The sequence below is a fragment of the Mesoplodon densirostris genome, chromosome 3 (assembly GCF_025265405.1).
Source record: "Mesoplodon densirostris isolate mMesDen1 chromosome 3, mMesDen1 primary haplotype, whole genome shotgun sequence".
In the NCBI taxonomy this organism is placed as follows: Eukaryota; Metazoa; Chordata; class Mammalia; order Artiodactyla; family Ziphiidae; genus Mesoplodon; species Mesoplodon densirostris.
Window position 1 is genome coordinate 78,416,724 of NC_082663.1, and position 22,098 is coordinate 78,438,821.

A 22,098-nucleotide genomic window follows, 5' to 3' on the forward strand; every position below is an offset into this window, starting at 1 on the left:
ATGTACGTGTTGATTTTACATCAGGGCAACCTTCACTTTATTTTTTAACTTTAATAACATTGTTTTGTTCTATTGTTCCAGTGTATTTTGTTTTATGTTTACATTCCATTCATGACATGAGATTTTTACTTAGGGTTGTGAAAAAGTTTTTCTTAAATGTATCTAAAGTTTAAAAAAATCAATTTAGAGACGACTATTAAATAAATATTGTACAGGTGGTAGGTAGATATGACAGTAACTATGAGTTTCTGAAGTTTAAGAAACCCTGATATCAGAGGTTAATAACCTTCTTGAATCATTTCAATACTGGTAAGGACATTTCACAATCTTGTTGTTCGCTGTGAAATTTCCATCATTATATTAATCATCCTCAAATTCTCCTCAAAACAGATGTTGATAACAGCTTCTGGTTCAATTCCTGGTGTATATAATGAGAACTCGTAGGACATAAGAGCTTAATGATTACTACAAAGGACAGTCTGGTGAGACAGTAACATGAACAAGATCTGCCTCATTTTATTTTTTTAAAATAATTTAATGTTAAGAAAACACTAGCTACCTTTTTATTTTTGAATTGCAAGGTATATGATTCATGATCCAGAACTTAGGGAGAAAAAAGAAAGGTATAAAAAAACAAAAACCTTACAATACTTTGATAAATGAACTGCTGACATTTGGTATTTTTCCTTTATTTTTCTATGGACTTACATTTATAGCTTGTATACACACACAATTCATCTCACATATCCAGTTTTATATGTTTTTAAAATTTCAGATTATAATAAACACCGTTCTATGCCATTAAAAAATGCTTCCCAATAGCAATGAGCACACCTAGTGCCCGGATCTTGGTTTCTAATACCATTCTCCAATAAAAGGAACAAGGGATTCTTGGAGATATGGCAATTCCTAGGACTAGGGCAGGAAACATACAAGATGAGCCTGGAGCATCTTACAGTAAGGAAGTAAAGAAGTACTCAAGAAAACAAACAACACTCAATGACTGGAGCACGTCAAAGGGACACAGGGGCCAACTGAAAGAGCTCTCAATTGCCAAAGCAGAAACAATGAGTAAAAAAGTAAAGAAAGCAGTGCTGAGTTATAACACAAAGTATAATAGGAGTATATATGAATCTGTATTGATAGAAATAAATGATTGAATAAATAAATAATGAGGGAGACTAGACAAATCTCCTGCACTGAATTTCAAATAATTTATGTAAATGCTCCACCCTCAAAGAAGTGGAACATAACATCCCACTCCTTCAGTGTAAGCTGTGCATAGTGACTTCCTTCTAAAGAGTACAGCATGGGAAGGGGGGAGTGGGGGAGCACGGATAACTTGAAAGAGGAGAAGCCTGCCAAACACCACCTCAGCCTAGTGACCAAGGTCCATATTAACTGTGGTCAGTCATGCTGATAAAATGTACCCTTACCAAGATGTGGAAAATGGCACTTTACCTCAGTGGTCTTTCTCCCCAATGCCTATAACTAACCCACTACTCAGGAAAACGTCAGACAAACCCCAACTGAGAAACATTTTACAAAACATTGACCAGTACTCCTCAAGTTTATCAAGGTCATCAAAAATAAGGAAAATCTGAGAAACTGTCACAGCCAATAGGAGTTTAAGGAGACAGGACTAAGTGCAAGATGGTGTCCTGGATGGGATCCTGGAACAAAAAAATGACTTTAGGTAAAAACTAAGGAGATCTGAATTAAGTATGGACTTTAAGTTAGTAATGATATATTTGTGTCAGTTCATTAATTGTAACAAATGTACCACAGTAATGTAAGTTGTTAATAATAGGGGAAGCAGGGTACTGAGTACATGGGAATTCTCTGTACTACATTTGCAACTTTTCTATAAATCTACAACGGTTCTAAAAATAAAGTTGATTTTTAATGCATACCAAAAAATGTTTTGAAAACACTTTAAATTACTACATAATGCCCCAGAGAGTTTATTATCATTATTTAAGCATTTCCCTATTGTTGAAAATTTGAACCATTGCTAGTTGTTCCTGTTAAAAGTAACAGTGATGAACAATTCTACATACATATTTGGTTCATACTTTCTATTACGTCCTAACAGTAGATTCCTAAAAGTTCATTCTACATTTATTTTTAAGTCAAAATAACACATTTACCTACAGTGGCTTTAACCACAATAATAATAAAAGCCTCAGAAGTTTCATTAGACTGTGCAACTTTTCTGAAGTAAGTTCCATTACTCTAAAGAGTAAGGAAAACATACAGAATTTGCATTCAACACCCAGCCTTATTCACTGATTCATGCACCAGGCAAATGTACTATTAGGCAAGACATTCAACCACCTTAAGACCTTATACTCTGATCCATAATAAAGGAAAACCTAATTCACCAAATTCTTACATTTGACAGTTAAAAACCATTTCCTAATCTTTACAATCAGATAGTACATGAAGAGTAAGTGTTAAGTGCTTTTATACTAATTTTTTGTAGCACTTGAACCTCCAGAACATAATGTGATTCCGCAGCTACAAAAGACTCCTCCCACATTAGCATTTGGTGATTTTTTTAAAATACTTATTTAAAAACGTAAAATTTTTTAGAGACCTTCAAGATGGCAGAGAAGTAAGACGTGGAGATCACCTTCCTCCCCACAAATACTTCAGAAATACATCTACATGTGGAACAACTCCTACAGAACACTTACTGAACGTTGGCAGAAGACCTCAGACTTCCCAAAAGGCAAGAAACTGCCCAAGTACCTGGGTAGGGCAAAAGAAAAAAGAAAAAACAGAGACAAAAGAATAGTGGCGGGACCCGCACCTCTAGGGGGGAGCTGTGAAGGAGGAAAGGTTTCCACACACTAGGAAGCCCCTTCACGGGCAGAGACTGCAGGTGGCAGAGCGGGGAAGCTTCGAAGCCACGGAGGAGAGCGTAGCAACACGGGTGCAGAGGGCAAAGCGGAGGGATTCCCGCACAGAAGATCAGTGCCGGCCAGCACTCACCAGCCCAAGAGGCTTGTCTGCTCACCCGCTGGGGCAGGAGGGGGCTGGGAGCTGAGGCTCGGGTTTTGGAGGTCAGACCTCAGGGACAGGACTGGGGTTGGCAACGTGAACACAGGCTGAAGGGGGCTAGTGCGCCACGGCTAGCTGGGAGGGAGTCCAGGAAAAGGTCTGGAACTGCCGAACAGGCAAGAGACCATTGTTTCGGGGTGCTGAGGACAGGAGATTCAGAGCACCGCCTGAACGAGCTCCAGGGACGGGAGCAAACTGCGGCTATCAGTGCGGACCCCAGACACTGACATGAGACGCTAAGGTTGCTGCTGCAGCCACCAAGAAGCCTGTGTGCAAGCACAGGTCACTATCCACACCTCCCCTACCGGGAGCCTGCGCAGCCCGCCACTGCCAGGGTCCCGTGATCCGGGGACAACTTCCCCAGGAGAACACACAGCACGCCTCAGGCTGGTGCAATGTCATGCTGGCCTCTGCTGCCGCAGGCTCGCCCCGCACTCTGTACCCCTCCCTCCCCCCCGGCCTGAGTGAGCCAGAGCCCCCTAATGAGCTGCTCCTTTAACCCCTTCCTGTCTGAGCAAAGAACAGATGCCCTCAGGCGACCTACACGCAGAGGTGGGGCCAAATCCAAAGCTGAACCCCAGGAGCTGTGCGAACAAAGAGAAAGGGAACTCTCTCCCAGCAGCCTCAGGAGCAGCGGATTAAATCTCCACAATCAAGGTGATGTACCCTGCATCCGTGGAATACCTGAAGAGACAACGAATCATCCCAAAATTTAGGTGGTGGACTTTGGGAGCAACTGTAGACTTGGGTTTGCTGTATGCGACTGACTGGTTTCTGGTTTTATGTTTATCCTAGTTTAGTATTTAGAGTTTATTATCATTGGTAGATTTGTTTACTGATTTGGTTGCTCTCTTCCATTTATTTTTTTATATATAGATATATATTTTTTCTTTTTTTCTCTTTTTTTGAGTATGTATGTGTATGCTTCTATGTGTGATTTTGTCTGTATAGCTTTGCTTTTACCATTTCTCCTATGGTTCTGTCTGCCCATTTTTGGGGTTTTTTTTAGTAACGTTTTTAGCACTTGTTATCATTGGTGGATTTGTTTTTTGGTTTGGTTACTTTCTTCTTTTTCTTTCTTTCTTCTTTTTTAAATTATTTTTTAATTTTTTCATTTTAATCATTTTTTGCTTTGTTTTAATAACTTTATTTATTTTATTTATTTTTTCTTTCTTTCTTTCTGTTTTTCTCCCTTTTCTTCTGAGCCGTGTAGCTGACAGGGTCTTTGTGCTCCAGCCGGATGTCAGACCTGTGACTCTGAGGTGGGAGAGCCGAGTTCAGGACATTGGTCCACCAGAGACCTCCCAACTCCATGTAATATCAAACAGCAAAAGCTCTCCCAGAGATCTCCATCTCAACGCTAAGACCCAGCTCCACTCAACGACCAGCAAGCTACAGTGCTGGACACGCTATGCCAAACAACTAGCAAGACAGGAACACAACCCCACCCATTATGAGACAGGCTCCCTAAACTCATAATAAGGTCACAGACATGCCAAAACACACCACTGGATGCGGTCCTGCCCACCAGAAAGACAAGATCCAGCCTCATCCACCAGAACGCAGGCACTAGTCTCCTCCACCAGGAAGCTTACACAACCCACTGAACCAACCTTAGCCACTGGGGACAGACACCAAAAACAACGGGAACTACGAACCTGCAGCCTGTGAAAAGGAGACCCAAACACAGTAAGTTAAGCAAAATGAGAAGACAGAGAAACACACAGCAGATGAAGAAGCAAGGTAAAAAACCCACCAGACCTAACAAATGAAGAGGAAATTGGCAGTCTACCTGAAAAAGAATTCAGAATAATGATAGTAAAGATGACCCAAAATCTTGGAATTAGAATGGAGAAAATACAAGAAACGTTTAACAAGGACCTAGAAAATCTAAAGAACAAACAAACAATGATGAACAACACAATAAATGAAATTAAAAATTCCCTAGAAGGAATCAATAGCAGAATAACTGAGGCAGAAGAATGGATAAGTGACCTGGAAGATAAAATAGTGGAAATAACTACTGCAGAGCAGAAGAAAGAAAAAAGAATGAAAAGAATTGAGGATAGTCTCAGAGACCTCTGGGACAACATGAAACACAGCAACATTCGAATTATAGGGGTCCCAGAAGAAGAGAAAAAGAAAGGGACTGAGAAAATATTTGAAGAGATTATAGTTGAAAACTTCCAAATTTGGGAAAGGAAATAGTTAATCAAGTCCAGGAAGCACAGAGAGTCCCATACAGGATAAATCCAAGGAGAAACATGCCAAGACGCATATTAATCAAACTGTCAAAAATTAAATACAAAGAAAAAATATTAAAAGCAGCAAGGGAAAAACAGCATATAACACACAAGGGAATCCCCATAAGGTTAACAGCTGATCTCTCAGCAGAAACTCTGCAGGTCAGAAGGGAGTGGCAGAACATACTTAAAGTGATGAAAAGGAAGAACCTACAATCAAGATTACTCTACCCAGCAAGGATCTCATTCAGATTCGATGGAGAACTTAAAACCTTTACAGACAAGCAAATCTAAGAGAATTAAGGACCACCAAACCAGCTTTACAACAAATGCTAAAGGAACTTCTCTAGGCAGGAAACACGAGAGAAGGAAAAGACAATAACAAACCCAAAACAATTAAGAAAATGGTAATAGGAACATATATATTGATAACTACCATAAATGTAAATGGATTAAATGCTCCAACCAAAGGAAATAGACTGGCTGAGTGGATACAAAAACAAGAACCGTATATATGCTGTCTACAAGAGACCCACTTCAGACCTATGGACACATACAGACTGAAAGTGAGGGGATGAAAAAAGATATTCCATGCAAATGGAAATCAAAAGAAAGCTGGAGTATCAATTCTCATATCAGACAAAATAGACTTTAAAATAAAGACTATTACAAAAGACGGACACTATATAATGACCAAGGGATCAATCCAAGAAGAGGATATAACAATTGTAAATATTTATGCACCCAACATAGAAGCACCTCAATACATAAGACAAATGCTAACAGCCATAAAAGGGGAAATTGACAGTAACACAATCATAGTAGGGGACTTTAACACCCCATTTTCACCAATGGACAGATCATCCAAAATGAAAATAAATAAGAAAACACAAGCTTTAAATGATACATTAAACAAGATGGACATAATTTATATTTGTAGGACATTCCACCCAAAAACAACAGAATACACATTCTTCTCAGGTGCTCGTGGAACATTCTCCAGGATAGATCATATCTTCTATCACAAATCAATATGAAAACAACAAACAACCCAGTGCAAAAATGGGCAGAAGACCTAAATAGACATGTCTCCAAAGAAGATATACAGATTGTCAACAAACACATGAAAGGATGCCCAACATCACTAATCATTAGAGAAACACAAATCAAAACTACAATGAGGTACCACCTCACACCAGTCAGAATGGCCATCATCAAAATATCTACAAACAGTAAACGCTGGAGAGGGTGTGGAGAAAGGGAACCCTCTTGCACTGTTGGTGGGAATGTAAATTGATACAGTCACTATGGAGAACAGTATGGAGGTTCCTTAAAAAATTAAAAATAGAACTACGATACAACCCAGCAATCCCACTACTGGGTATATACCCTGAGAAAACCATAATTCAAAAAGAGTCATGTACCACAATGTTCATTGCAGCACTATTTACAATAGCCAGGACATGGAAGCAACCTAAGTGTCCATCAACAGATGAACGGATAAAGAAGATGTGGCACATATATACAATGGAATATTACTCAGCCATAAAATAAACAAAATTGAGTTATTTGTAGTGAGGTGGATGGACCTAGAGACTGTCATACAGAGTGAAGTAAGTCAGAAAGAGAAAAATGAATACTGCATGCCAACACATATATATGGAATCTTAAAACAAAAATGGTTCTGCGGAACCTAGGGGCAGGACAGGAATAAAGACGCAGATGTAGTGAATGGACTTGAGGACACGGGGAGGGGGAAGGGTAAGCTGGGAAGAAGTGAGAGAGTGGCAATGACATATATACACTGCCAAATATAAAACAGATAGCTAGTGGGAAGCAGCTGCATAGCACAGGGAGATCAGCTCGGTGCTCTGTGACCACCTAGAGGGGTGGGACAGGGAGGGTGGGAGGGAGAATCAAGACGGAGGAGATATGGGGATATATGTATGTGTATAGCTGATTCACTTTGTTATAAAACAAAAACTAACATACCATTGTACAGCAATTATACTCCAATAAAGATGTTAAAAGAAAAAAAACTTAAAATTTTTCATCTATAATAAAAGATTTCTTGTAGTATTTTCAGTCTCTGTTTAACTTTACTGCCCTATAGTGCCATCTCCTCTGGCACTTCTGTGCTTCTTCATCCTCCCATAAATGTTATTTTAAGCTTCAGTGTAAGCCCACCAACCAAACTTCCTTTGATTGCCTCCAAAATTTGCCATTGCTTCCATGACATCTAATTGTTTCTTCCTAAAACTTAAAGATCACTAGGAAATTCAACAATGGTGTCTATCAGACTGAGTTCCCTGGAAATGTTCGCTGCAATGGAGAGATGCCTGCAAATGGTTTATTAGAAGATGGGGATGCCCGGGGAGATACACATATAAGGAAGGGAGGGGGCAGGATCGAGCAGAGGGAGACGGTGACCCACGATGTGGTTTCAATGGAGGCTGCCACATGAGTACAGGGAGTCCTGGAGCTGGGACTGCAGAGATGTCCCAAACTGGGGCAAGAGGGTTGGGCCTTTAAATCCCCTCATCAAGCAGTCACTGATTCCAAGTGCCCGGTTGGAGGGGGACAAGCTTGGAAGAGGTAATTTCCTGTGGTCGAGGGCAAGGCCCGATGAGGGGCACAGCCACGAGGCCATCATGGTCTATTGCCTTAGCTGCCCAGGGATGGACACATCACCAAAGGAAGGCATGAGGGCTGAGCGTCAAAGTTTCCACCATGGATCTGTCCTCATGAAGTCTCTGCCTGCTCATTTACTCTCACCAGTTAATCTTAAAAGGATTAAGCTCTTAAAAATGGAATCTATAATCCTTAGACACATTTTTTAATCAAGGAGACTTCTGAGAGCACACAGTTCATTTCAGATGTGAAAGGGCTGAGGAACTTAGGCACTCCTAGGGAGGCACTCTGTAAACACCTTTAAAAGATACCAAAAGCATCACTATTTTTACACATTACACTAATTTTTAGGAAGTGAAAAGAAATTACACTTAAAAATAAAAATACAAATCATATAAAAAGACCAAAAATGAAATAAAGATGCCTGTATCAGTTCTCAGCACAAAAATCTGAGACATCTATGTGAATAGCTATGTGCTTAGAAAGATTGGGAATCCCATTAGAACACCTATATTTGAGAAACTGATTATCTCAGTCTATTTAACCTTAAAACATGTTGTGTGATATTCCCAAGAGAATAAAAAGTAGCTTAACAGAAAAGCTTATGATTTTACAAACGAAAGTTTGCCTTCAACTTTCCTAGGTTGGGTTTATTTGTTTGTTTGTTTCAGATTTTATGAGTCTGAAAATTTCAAACATGTTGACTAGATCCTTTCTTTCAGAACAGAATTTTAGATTTATGAAATGTTTTATTTGAAAAAGTTCACTACCATACAGATATCAGGAAATTAATAGAGATACGTTGATTTTTTCCCGTTGTGGAGCACAGGCTCCGGACGCGCAGGCTCAGTGGCCATGGCTTACGGGCCCAGCCGCTCCGTGGCATGTGGGATCCTCCCAGACCGGGGCACAAACCCGCGTCCACTGCATCGGCAGGCGGACTCTCAACCACTGCGCCACCAGGGAAGCCCTGATATGTTGAATTTTAAAAAAAAACTTATGGCTAATCAGCTCCTTGAGATAGTCTTTTAATAAAAGGTATGACCAAAACTCTCAATAAATGTCAGAAAATTTAGAAGTAAAAGTTCGTTTCTGTCATACCATGTAATCTGTCCCTGATCATTCTCCTAATACTCTAAAAATTAAAGGTTTTTCTTCACTTAATAGAAAAATCATATATTAATTATTCAATTTGAGTTCACATTTGTGGAGTATCTACTATGTTTAAGGCAAATATTAAGCAAAGGAAGTAACTAAAAGTGACCTTATCTGAGACACTCCACTTAAGATGTGGTGAAAGGAAATTCACAAGTGTAGGAAGGCTAATCATTTTGAAAATATTATCTGTAAAGTGCAAGCACCCTCTGGCTTCCTGAACTGGTGAGGTTCCCGAAGTTCATTAGAAAGCTGTTTACTGCCTTTATTTGCCCAGAGAAACAATGTCATAAATGGGGGCTGGTTTCCAAAGGAGCCCTCCTAATGCAGCACTAGCAGGTCCACCCCAAGTTCTGGGAGCAAGAAGCTATGAGGGACGGGAGGAGAACATCATAGTTTCCCATGCCCTTGCCAGATCCAGAGCCATTCTGTAGCCAAGTCCTGGATCAGAGAAAGTCTTTAGTTAGCATTCTCCCTTCCCATGCACCTCCACTCGACGCTGCACCATTTTCTAGCCTCTTAGTCCCCAAGACTTAAGTCCTGTAGCACTCATCCAGACCCAGGTTACTGCCACAAATTCTACAGATCAAGCTAATTCACTCCCACCCCACCAACTCCACCCCTTATTCAAATTTTACAGTTTTCTATCCAGGAGGAAAGAATCTAACTGAATTAATTCATGCTAACGTGTAAATGCTCATTCCTTAAGGCTCCAAAGACACTGGTGTGGCTTTTAAAGAAAAGACTTGTTAAGCCAAATGTGGAGAATGACAGGCTAATAGCAGTGATGGGGGGGAGGGTCATGGGAGAATAATGAGTGTATATTGAGCACTTACGATGCCAGGAACTAACACGGCTTCACTGGACCCTCTTAACAACACCAGTGGGGAGGTATGTTATTCCCCCAGTTTTACAGAAGAGAAACGAGGGGTTTGGAGGGGTTCTGTGTCTTACTGAGCTCTGGCAAAGTCAACCAGTCTGGTCCCCATCCCAGGGGCAGGCAGTTCACCTAAGCCATTCTTCTTTTGCACTATTTTCTCTCTTTGTACTGAAACCACAGATCCCCTAAAAGCAAAGGTTTTTTTCCATTGTGTGATGGCAGGGATGGTAGGAGAAACTGAGGCAGCACTTACTACTCAAGCATGTTTGTATAAATGACACTTCTTCAGTGGGGTGTGGGTCGGGAACTGCTTATATTCTAGGCTCTGAGAAAGGGAGAAGAGGACATTATCTTAACTTCTTCAGTATATTCATCTGCCAAGTATCAGTACCTACCTATGTAAAGTCTGTTTTATAGGTCCTTTTCCAACATTCTAGGACTCAATAAATCAGCTACCCTTTAGGTTAATTCAGGTGCTATCGCTTGTAGAAGAGCTGACTTTAAAATTAGTCATCTCATTACTATGGCTTTACATAGTATAACCCATTCAAGAAGAAAGGCATAAAAAAAAGAACCTACTTGCCGTATTCTATGCTCATTTTACATTAAAAACACAGGGAAAAAAACAGTCTCCCTCTGCAGAACTGCAGTGGACCCTGTGTTCCAAGCCAGGACCTGGGTCCAGCAGCCCCCAGACAGATTTTCTGGATGGCTGATCACTCATCTTTCCAAATGCTGATTACTGATTGAACCCGTGTGGACACTGAAAAGGTTTGCCTCCTCCAAGCAATCTGATTTGCCTTTAAGGACCCTCCTCCCTGCCCCTCTCAGTCCACATTATTTAAGCTGGATGCCCCTCACTCCTGGGCTCCAAGGGTACACACGTGACCTGGCCACAGGAGGCACAGTGATGCTCCAAATCATTCCAATGGGACTCACTCCCAAGAACTGTGGGGAAGATGGATGCCAAGAGCTGCTGGAGGCCACCAGGTAGAGAGAACCTACCTGAGAGAGAAGATGCCCAAGGCCAAGCAATTCTGAGGGAAGAGAAGAAAGAAGGATGGAGGGGCAGAGACAGACTTGATGGCACTGTTTGAGGCTCTAGATCCAGGCTGCCTTGGGGCTTTGCCAGGTGTGAGCAGATACACTCTCCTTTGAAGCCATATCCAAGAAGAGTTGAGCTCCTGTCACAAGGCAGGAGTCCTGAATAAGACACCCCTGATGCCTGCGCTCCATCTGTCTCATTAGACATCTCCATTCCTACCCATCTCTCCTCAAATTATGATGACAGGAACCATGGTGTGGTTCACTGCCCGAGCCTGGTCCACCTGGCAGGACCCATGGAGCCAGCCAGCAGCAGGTCAGTATTCTGGTTCCTGGTCCACCAAGCACCAAGCAACAGTTCTCCAACAGGCACTCACATTCCACCCCCAGCTCCACCCACCTTCCCTCTCAAAGGCCACTGCCCCAAGTGGACAATTAGGCTTCCAGACAAGGAGCTCTGAGTTGGACCTGTGGTTGGTTGGTTGATTTTAAAGGGAATAACCGTGCTTCAATTTGTCAAGGCCCAGCACACACAGCAGAGATCCACATCCCTCTGAATCATCCACATCTTAGGTTTGAGAACTGCCCTCTAACTTGAACAAAGAGAAGAGGCCTCAAAAAGAGAAGAGGCCTCCAGGCTGCAGGCCTCTACATTTTTTAGCGCATTAGATAGCTGCGGAATCATTGAGAGAAAATGAGTAGAGAGAGCTGATGGCACAAAAGTCTATTTACACTACTGCTGGTGCAAACCAGACCAAGTGTCCCAATAGCTGTTACAATGAAATAATTAAGCCTCTGTATTTATCTCCTGAGAAAAGGAATTCCCATGGTTTTATCCCCCTAAAGATGGATATTTATGCTACCTGGTAGTGACATTTATCTTTTATGTATATTTACTATCTCCCCAACTAAGAGGAAAAATCTCCAGAGGGCAGGAGCCTTGAGTCCCCAGAATCTAGAACAAGCCCCTGTGAGGGTAGCCAAGTCAGCAAATGTTGTCCACTAAGGAGGATAATTAGAGGAAGCTTTTATTCAATATCACATTCTCTCGTAATAGAATCTTGCTTCTCAGTGGTTCAGTCCCAAAGGAGAGTCTCCATACAAGGGAATAGAAATCAACTTCCAGAAAACAGAACCCAATATTAACAAAAAATGCCAATCATGACCAAATTAGGGCTCTAACTGTATGCTGGTCTCTTTAGTAAATGCTGCAGGGCACGACTGACTTCTTATTTCTGGGCACGTCTGCACTTCTCCCTACAAGGCCTGTCTATAGCTCTTTCCTTTTAAGAATCAATCCATGCACCCTGCAAGGTTCTGAAATAAATAAGTAAACAAGGTCATGGCTGAAAATTCAGAGACTCAAGTTTTAATTTTTTTGTAGTGTTATTAAGGCCATCTTATTTCATGAGAATTATCACTGAGTCTTCCTTTTATCCCAAGGGGAGTAATTGAGGGTTTTGGAGACCATGGATTGGTAATCATGGACTTCCTTGCTTGAAGGTGAATGCACAATATTAGTTTTGTGTACAACTGTATTTCTTTATGAAGAGAATGCCACAACTTTCATTAGTTTCTGGAAAGGTTTTACGATTCCCAAATGGAATGAGAATTAATGTTCAATTCCTTTGCTATTTTAATAGCATAGTGTTTACTTGGTTATGATTCCAGTAAAATGTTACATAAAGAACAGCAAAAAAAAGAAACCATGTTACACAGATAAAGAATATGTAGGTTCTTGATACTCTTTTTAGTTGGGCATGGCTTATATCATTGAAAGTTTTTACTAGATGCTATTTCTTATACCAGATGGCAGTGATGCTTGGATGCTCAGGGCAACCCATGTTGTCTGGGTGTTGGTCATGACGGTAGATGGCTGGGGAGGTCAAAGCACAGATTGGCAGGCCTGACTTGGGCGGAGCTTGGTACAATTTCTGAGCACTCACACTTGCTGGACATGCTAGAATCCATACCCTAAGCTTTCAGATTGGCAGGTAGGCTGCATTATGTTCCCATGTCAGGTTTGATTCAACTTTGACAGACTACAGTCTTGATGAGGAATTTTTACGTTTCCTTTCTTTTCCTACTATAACATTGTACAATAAGTGTAATGGGGAGCTTTTACATACTTTAAGCTTTCCTTCCTGCTTAGGCACTACTGCATATCTGTTTCACAAATGTGAATATTGGTTAATACATGAAAATATAAAACTTAGAATTTTATATCTTAAAAAATATATAGAAAAATATAAAATTTAAATCAAATCTGCTCCACTGTGTTCAATAAGCAGTCTTCCTAATTACCCCACGATTATGTTAACAAATACAGACTTTTAAATGTACACCTCCTTACACAACTCCTTTCCAGAGTTCATTTTTTTCCCCACTCTGACTTCAGGGAAGAAATTGGAAGCTCATAAAAAATATGTTCTCCATAATTTACAGCTGTAACACCTGGATCACCAAGCTTTATCTCATTTTCATCCCTACCTCGGCTCTGAAAAGTGCTGTCAAAGAGAATCTCTCCCCTGAGTATTGACAGGAGGAAATTAGACTGCATTTCCTACCTTCATTTACCTTCCAGTAGTGTTCAATAAAAAAGCAAGAGGACAAGTGAAATGACATGTTTTTCCAGGGGGAATAATATTTTCATCCACTTGGTATTTCTATTTATTATAGACATTTAAAAAATACCATTAACTTAGTAGAGAAAGGTGGCCCCAACATACTTCTCTACCTCTTTACAAAACAACCCTATGAGTGCAATGTGATTCCATACATAGCAGTGAAGGAAAGCTATGCCCAGGAATGTCAAGAACTTTCCTGAAGGTGGTTCTGCTCTTCAGAAGCATCTAGGCTCTCAAGACTGCTTCGGTACCTAAGAGTCCAAAATCTCCCCATGACCCAAAAGACCCTGTATAGTCTGGCCCCTGCCAACCATTCCAGACCCATCCCCTCTCACTTTCCCTCTTATTAACCAAATTCCAGCTGCCCACACAATCTTTCTCTAAGTACCTTCTGCTGTGGTTTTCTCTGCCCATAACCATCCACCACATGCCTCATTTCCTCTCCTCAGGAAATCTGGCCAACTTTTATTCATCCTTTGTAGTTCATCCTACATGTCACTTCTTCAGGAAAATCTGCCCTGTCCCTCCCTTTCCTGCATGATTTGGTTGGGACCTCTTGCAATTCATTCCTGTAGTTCAATTTCTCTATATACCTCTGAATGAGTTATCACAACTGTAACTGATAATTATTTGTGTATTTTTTAAATTTAATGAAAGTTTCTTCTACTACATCTTAAGGTCTATGGGAACAGGAATTGGTCTGTCTTCTTTATCAAGGTATTAAAAAGATACCAAGTCTACCACAGGGTAAATATTTAATAAACGTGTGAGGACCGGAGAGAGAAAAGAGGAGAGATGAGTTACCAAAATCATTGGTGTTGGATTGGAATGGGATATTCCAGCAACACATATATACTTGGGGCTGGTTCACGACATAGAACATTCTAACCAAATTTTTCCCCTATTCTAAGACACCTGGAAAAGAGCTATATGACAATACTCAGGAGGTGTAGCAGCTCTTCAGTGTTGAGGAAAACCATGGAACATGGCAATTAGAGTCATGAGGTTTGGAGCCAGTCACTTAGATACGAAATCCCAGCTCTACCACGTACAGCTGCATCACCTCAAGCAAGTCCTCACACTTTCTGAGCCTCCAGTGATCCATCTACAAAATGAGACTAAGAATTCCTGCTCCTCATCGTCACAAAGACTATGAAGTAATGCCTGTGAAACACTGACTGGCACAAGACTAAGATTTTAGTGCTATTATTGTTATTACCAAGAAACATGAGAAGTTGTACCAATTCCACTGGTTGTACCATAAGGCAAGAATTATCTTGCCTTTTCCTTATTTAAGGAATATACCCCACTTGGGCATATTCACAAACAACTAGATGCTCTGAGAACAATTTGTTTTCCTGTCCAGAGATCCTAACACCTAGACTAACTGCAGAATGCACAGCTTTAGTTTTACAGGAGTTTAACAACATCACTGGAAGTCAAAATACATGTACAGCATGCACGAGAAAATGATCTGAGAAATGTTCACTTATGAGCTCTTGGAATTGAGCCCACAACTAAACAAACTAACATACTCCCACTCACTATATATATATATATATATATATATATATTTTTTTTTTTTGGGCTGCGTTGGGTCTTCATTGGTGCGCGTGGGCTTTCTCTAGTTGCTGCGAGTGAGGGCTACTCTTCGTTGCAGTACACAGGCTTCTCACTGTGGTGGCTTTTCTTGTTGCGGAGCATGGGCTCTAGGCGTATGGGCTTCTGTAGTTGTGGCATGTGGGCTCAGAAGTTGTGGCTCGTGGGCTCTAGAGTGCATGCTCAGTAGTTGTGACGCATGGGCTTAGCTGCTCCGCGGCATGTGGGATCTTCCCGGACCAGGGCTCGAACTCGTGTCCCCTGCATTGGCAGGCAGATTCTTAACCACTGCGCCACCAGGGAAGCCCCTCACTATATTTTTTTAGATACTTTTCTCCAACTAATAATGGCATATTCCTCCAGCTATCCCTCCAAAACAATGGTTAAGATTCAAACTCATTGACAGGGCTGGTGTTGAAGGAATACCAGACTCAACCATGAATCACCGGTTTGGGCACGTCATGTACCTGGCACTGGTGCACTGATGTGCCGTCACTACTGGTGGAGCAGTGGATACCCTGGAAACTATGGCCCTGGCAGAAATCAGCTGTCTGTTACCCAAACTCTGCCACTTACTAACTGTAGACAGAATCAGGACTGCAGACAAATTACTTACATGGCCTCTAAGAATTTCCCGTATATAAAATACAACTATAGCATATACCTATGTGTTATAAATAAATGCATATATAACAATATCTCTTCATCAAAATTTCTGTGAGAGTTAAAGTGAAATAATGTACATATTTTATAACATCTATTTGAGATACTGTGTAAAGAATGCCTAGCAGATAGATCTACTTTGTTTCCTTCCACTACTACCATGCTGTTCATGGAACAAGAGAGGATTAATGACAGAGATGAGATGAGGCTATAGAATATAGAAAATACATAATTATAAGGGTCTTGAAATTATAACATGTCCCTGAGGATAATATCAATAACAGAAATAACAATGATGTATAGTGGGGCACTTGGTGAGGAAGAGTTTTTTTAAGCAGGACTGACATTTAAAAGTTGCTAGCTATACCTTTATCTAGCAATCAAAGAGATCTCAGAGGGCTTCCCACCAGTAAGAAGGAAGTGGTAGGGCCAGGTTTAAGCCTGACACCAAAATCTTCTGTTATACTAAATCTGTCTTCATTAAATTTACTTGTTATGAGACAACCTTCAGAGATCAGAAAGATGGGAAGGAAATGGCAGGGGCAAAGAAGAGCTCTAATGTCAATACTGAGATGAGGAGAAAAAACAACTCCACTTGGATTTGTTTTCCTAAACTGGGCTTCTCAGGCACAACCTACTACAGCCTTCCTTTGTAGAGCTTAAGGACCAAGTGAACTGGATCCAAATTATATGATGTGTGACTTGGGACACGTCACTTATTCTCCTATAGCTCACTTTGTTCATCTGGAAAACGCAAATGATAATAAACCTACTTCAGAAAGTACTGTAGTAAATAAATAAGTTAATACATAAAAAGCACTCAGAATAGTGCCAATACATAATAAATGCTCTGTATGTTTAGCTGTTATTAATACTAGTTATAAAGTGTCAAACAAACAAATAAACTCAAGGAAAAAGAGATCAGATTTGTGGTTACCAGAGAGGATGGGTAGGAGCGGGAATTGGATGAAGACAGTCAAAAGGTACAAACTTCTAGTTTAAGATAAATAAGTACTAGGGATGTAATGTACAACATGACAAATATAATTAACACTGCGTTACGTTACACATGAAAGTTGTTATAACATTAAACCTTAAGAGTTCTCCTCATAAGAAAAAAAAAATTTTTTGTTTCTTTAATGTTATATCTATATGAGATGATGGATGTTCATTAAACTTACTATGATTATCATTTCATGATGTATCTAAATCATTATGTTGTACACCTTAAACTTATACAGTGTTAATGCCAATTATATCTCAATTAAACTAGAAGAAAAATAAATAAAATAAAATAAAATGGGGGTGAGAGGACCCATAGTTAGTTGGCCTCATGTCAAAGGTAACATGATAGGGCTTCCCTGGTGGCGCAGTGGTTGAGAGTCCACCTGCCGATGCAGGGGACATGGGTTTGTGCCCCGGTCTGGGAAGATCCCACATGCCGCGGAGCGGCTGGGCCCGTGAGCCATGGCCGCTGAGCCTGCGCGTCCGGAGCCTGTGCTCCGCAAGGGGAGAGGCCACAACAGTGAGAGGCCCGCGTACCGCAAAAAAAAAAAAAAAAAAAAGGTAACATGATACAATTGAGCAAAGAGAGCCCAGCCCAGGGTGGCCAGAGGAGGACCATCATCAGCATGTCCTACCTCATATAATGAAACTTCAGAAGACGGAATGTGCATTGTGATTTAACAAATATTAATTCAAAGGCGAGGGAGTGAAGGCCAAGCCCTACTCCATCAGATAACATTACAAAGATGGTCATGGACACTTATGCAAAACAAGTCCACACAAACCTGGTACAAAGCTCTAGACCAAATACAAACAAAATTTGTGTAGCTGCTTGGAACTCACATTAGACTTATACTCCTAGAAAAAAAAATAGATTTTGAAATATGAAATGGGCACTTACAAATACACCATTCAAAATGCCATCCATATATAATTAAGAGAATTATGTTATAAAAAGAGCCATTGAGAATCATTAGCAACATTAACAGAAAATAGAACATCCTTTAAGCAGTCAACACAAACAAGAGCTCTGCTGTCCCAGATCCATTTGGTCCTAATTCAGTTATTCTCCAACTCTCTTTTTCAGCTGATTTCAAAAAATGAGCTTTCTGAGATTATGAGAATATATCTTTACAACCCTAAAGGTATAACTTTTTAGGGTTGAGACTGTCATACAGAGTGAAGTAAGTGAAGAAAGAGAAAAACAAATGTAGTATATTAACGCATATATGTGGAATCTAGAAAAATGGTACAGATGAACCAGTTTGCAGGGCAGAAATAGAAACACAGATGCGGAAAACAAACGTCTGGACACCAAGGCGGGAAAGTGGCGGTGGGGGGGTGGGGAGGAACTGGGAGACTGGGATTGACATATGTACATAATATGTATAAAATAGATAACTAATAAGAACCTGCTGTATAGCACAGGGAACTCTACTTCTCTTTGCTGTACAGCAGAAACTAACACAACATTGTAAAACAACTATACCCCAATTTTAAAAAAACAAGAATAAAGGGATCACTTTTTCTCTAATTAAAAGGTGCACTGTATCAATAAAGAAACTCTCCAAAATGTCTCCCCATTTTTTATCTGTGAGGATCACTTTGTGAGAGTAAAGCCAGGCCAAGCTGAAAACACTAACGACAGATCTTAGTTATTGTGACATCTAGATTTCAAAAGATTAAGGAAATAATTCAATGACCTCTCTTCCATGGTGGCTGTAAATAAGATGAATAGTTACAGAAGAATGATTATTCTTACTGAAGAAAAGGTATTCCTTATACATTAGTTTAAATTCAAAGGAAGATTACTCATTCCCTTTGTAGAACACACTCCATAGTAAACGATAAAGACTGTCTTCTAATTTTTTTTTCTCATTGGTTGAGCTGGTTATTGTACACCTACTCATACTAAATGAACCTAGACCATTTGTAAGGACTATGTTATCACTGAAATTTAGTATTATCACATTAAATTTAGGTGAAAGAATTTTGGAGTTCTTCTGGTTATCTTTGACTCCAGTGGGAAATATGATGCATGTGAAAAAACAGGTATGTGTATAAACCATACTAGGTGAAGGCATAATTGTGTGTGTGTGTGTATGTGTGTGTGTACAGCCTATGTCAGAGCAACACAAAATGTCAAAACATTATAGGAGCCAATTATTTAAACTTCTCAGTGGGAAAAAAATTATGAAAGCCCCTAATTTAAAAAAAAATGCCTGACTTTCCTTTTTTATTTTCTCTGCTCTTGTTCCCAGAAAGAAAGAGAAATGACATAGCTGAAAGGCAAGTAGCAGGAGGGCAGAGAATGAAGAGCCAAGACCCAAAGAATATACCACCTGGGTAGTCCTGTGACAGAGGTACACAGACTAACCATGGTTGGTCATTCAAAATACACAAAGACCCTCTCGTGGCAAGGTCCGTAAAGTTCTTCCTCATACCCTGGCATATACCCAGGAAGAAAAACGTTGGCACTGGGGACAGTGAAAATGTCAGGTAGACAGGAACAGATTAAGAACACCTTGTGACCACCTGGAGGGGTGGGATGGGGAGGGTGGGAGGGAGGGAGATGCATGAGGGAAGGGATGTGGGAACAGATGTATATGTATGACTGATTCACTTTGTTATAAAGCAGAAAATAAATAAATAAATAAATAAATAAATAAATAAATAAATAAATAAATAAATAAAAGAACACCTTGCAAAGCTCCATCTTCACTGAAAAGAGGCAGAGGGCATGGGGCCTGGGAAACTAACTGCGAAAGGTCATTCTCCCTCCCGTCTCCGCCGGATCCCCTAAGTCTCACTTAGCCGACTCCCGAAGAGCAGGTCAGGAAGTCGCAGAAGCAGCAGCCTGAGTCTGGGGTAAACAAATGCCACCTAGCAGGCCGAAGGGAGCAGAGTGGGACTGGGGCGATAACCAAACTGGTTAAGTCAATGTGGTTTTTCTACTTAAAACCGCTGAGTTGAAAGGGCACCTGTGCAAGGCCACAGAGAACCAGGTGAGATCCCAATCTCAGCTGGACCCCGCCCCTGCCCCCTACTCCAGCTTCCTTTTGAAAGTCCAGGGAGGCAAAGAAAGAAAAGGGAGGCCCAGTCTGTGACTGCTCTCAGCCAGGAGACAGCGGCCACGCTGAAGGAGAGTGTTCCAACTGCCAGGGAGCTTGAGGTTTGGTAACAGCTCTGTAGTGACATAGAACTTGTCTCCAAAACCTATTCCAATCGCAAAAGAGATTCTGGAAAACACTCAGACTTCAAGTCTGGTGTGGTGAAAATATTATTCAAAGGAAACTATAGAAATGCTGACTTTCTCTCTTATCAAAAGCTATTTTTTTTAGAAAAAGCTATTTTACATTTCAATAAAAGAACAGGGGTCAAATATGGCTTAAGGGTCCAGATAGAATATCGTTTCTATTTTGGGAGAATATCTATTTGTAATTTTCAGAAATTGATCATGTGTCATGCATGGGTCAACGCTGCATCTGAGAGAGAATGCATATTTCAACACATTTGAGCCGCAATGCCTTAAGATCGAAAATTGCCAACAGAGTCCTTCAATTCCAAACCTTTTCATTATAAATATTTCCCCAAATATTTAGTCTCTCTGACATCAGACACCATAAAAATCTATGTAACAGAAATGTGTAGGAGGTTTTGTTTTACCTGGTTTTTTTTGTTTTAAACTGCCAAACATATGTTTTGCTCTTTCTTTCGCTCCGTTAACCCTCACTACTTTCAGTGCCTAATACTGCAGGGAAAAGAACTATTTTACTCATGGAAGAATCCAAAATAACTATAAAGAATGAGCTCTTACATAAAAAATGAAATAATGCCATTTGCAGTAACATGGATGGACCTAGAGATTATAATACTAAGTGAAGTAAGTCAGAAAGAGAAAGACAAATACCATATGACATCACTTATATGTGAAATCTAAAATACGACACAAATGAACTTATCTACAAAACAGAAACCGACTCACAGACATAGAGAACAGACTTGTGGTTGCCAAGGCAGGGGGTGTGGCTTAGGGAGGAATTGATTGGGAGTTTGGGGTTAGCAGATGCAAACTATTATATATAGAATGGATAAACAACAAGGTCCTACTGTATGGCACAGGGAACTATACTCAGTATCCTGTGATAAACCATAATGGAAAAGAATATGAAAAAGAATATATATGTATAACTGAATCAGTTTGCTATACAGCAGAAATTAACACAACATTGTAAATCAACTATACTTCAATAAAATAAGTTTTTAAAAAAGAATCTGAGCTATTACAGTAAATAGGTGACAATTTGGCACTCAAGAGCCTGGCACCTTCAACCATTTTACACAAATGCAAATTCAAAACAACCTTCCGGGCTTCCCTGGTGGCGCAGTGGTTGAGAGTCCGCCTGCCGATGCAGGGGACGCGGGTTCGTGCCCCGGTCTGGGAAGATCCCACATGCCGCGGAGTGGCTGGGCCCGTGAGCCATGGCCGCTGAGCCTGCGTGTCCGGAGCCTGTGCTCCGCAACGGGAGAGGCCACAACAGTGAGAGGCCCGCGTACCGCAAAAAAAAAAAAATAAAAAAATAAAAAAAAAACACTTAACCTTCCCTCTCCCTCCCAAAGGAAAATACTTTTCAGTACAAGCATTTGTGAACAGAACCAGGAAAAATCAAAAACATAAGTAAAGGGGGACATGTGCTCTGACTTATTCCTTTCACTCTCCCTTTTCCTGAAGGTTCAGCTACATCCCTGGTCTTATAAATCTTTCCATCTCCCCATCCCCAAGGTCAGTCACCTGCCCAACATCAGGCTCTCACGGGACTGCCTTGGCCTCCGAGTGGTCGCCTGGCCCTGCTGCCAACTTCACCCTTCCAAGGCTCACGTGCCCGTCTCCCCTGCTCAAATGCCTCCAGGGGTCCCTCTGCCTCCCTAGATACACTCCTCAGGCCCCAGAGATCCCAGACCTTCAGCTGCACCTTCGTTTCCCTCTACCCCACCCCACAGCCTAGGCTTCAGGCCCACTAATAACACCCCATTTCTTGAATACACAGGGCGTTTGTTCGCCTCTATGCCAATGGCAATATTCTTTTCTCCATATCCCTGTGTCCGAATCCTAAGCACACTTCAAAACAAGGCAGAGGCCATCGGGTGGCAACACCCTCAAATTGCTGCCCTCCAGCCTACTCCT

General features: G+C 40.9%; 1 protein-coding gene and 1 pseudogene across 4 annotated transcripts in view; both read right to left on the minus strand.

Annotated features, from left to right (window-relative positions):
- MCTP1 (multiple C2 and transmembrane domain containing 1) overlaps positions 1–22,098 on the minus strand; it is a 534,956-nt gene that overhangs the window by 503,828 nt on the left and 9,030 nt on the right. The gene's annotated exons all lie outside the window — the stretch shown is intronic.
- LOC132485799 (E3 ubiquitin-protein ligase RNF19B-like) overlaps positions 1–22,098 on the minus strand; it is an 85,443-nt pseudogene that overhangs the window by 63,224 nt on the left and 121 nt on the right.